We start from the raw sequence: 1,023 nt of genomic DNA, 5'->3' as shown, positions 1-1,023 counted from the left end.
CTGAATGTTGAGCTGGCACATTGGAGGCGATGAAGAATTTTATCATCTATGTCTATCTTTGTCAAGAAGAGGTTCCCAAGGTATGGAAAATAGTCCATATTTTCCGGGATCTCACTGTTAATCTTAATTGACAGGGGGAGGTGTTGTGATGTTTGTGATGTGGGAACTGGTTGGAAGAGGACCTTGGTTTCCAGGCGTTCAGTGAAAGTCCCATTTTCTCAGAAGCTTCATGAAGGAGTCAAGGAGCCTAGAGCTCAGTTCCTGCGTGAGTGCGCACACAAGTGTCATCTGCACACTGGAGTTCTATGACTGAAGTTGAAATGATTTTAGTTTTAGATTTCAATCCCACAGGCGGCTTAAATTGAAAAGTTTCTTGTCTGTTCTGTAGATTATCTCCACGCCTGTGGGTAAGTTGCTGGAGGTGAAGTATTGCAGCGAGGAAAAGGAGAAAGGAGTTGGTGAATTGACACAGCCTTGTTTAAACCCAGTTTTCACTGAGATAGGGTCTGTGATGGTTCCAATGGTGAGGGTTACAGTTTGCATGTCACTGTGGAGTGGGTGGAGGATGGTGACATATGGACAGCCAAATTTGAGGTGAATACTCCAAAAGCCCGCGCGGTTGACAGGTCTTTGAATTGGTTTAATACATGAAGAAAAATAATTTATAGGGCTATGGGGAAAGAACAGGGGAAAACAAAGAGCTGGAGACAGGCACAATGAGCCGAAGGACCTCCTTCACTGTTACTGTGATTCTATAAATGAACAGGCTAAAGGAGGTGCCAAGGAGAGTTTCCTGATACAGGGTTACTAAAATATTTCATGGTCCCTGGGTGAGAGAGTGGAGGAAAAGGAATTGATTTCTTAAAGATTCAGTTAGACAACATGATGAGAGCCATTAAGGGTGAGTGAGTGCAATCATATTGGGTGGAGTTCCACTTTAAGACCAATATGCTGCTCTGCCAGACTGGTCCAAAAGGTGGCAGAGTACCATCAGGCCAGCTTCAGGGAGTGGCAAGGTAACAC

This window comes from Cetorhinus maximus, chromosome 2, assembly GCF_964194155.1.
Source record: "Cetorhinus maximus chromosome 2, sCetMax3.hap1.1, whole genome shotgun sequence".
Classification (NCBI taxonomy): Eukaryota; Metazoa; Chordata; class Chondrichthyes; order Lamniformes; family Cetorhinidae; genus Cetorhinus; species Cetorhinus maximus.
This window is presented reverse-complemented; position numbering follows the sequence as displayed.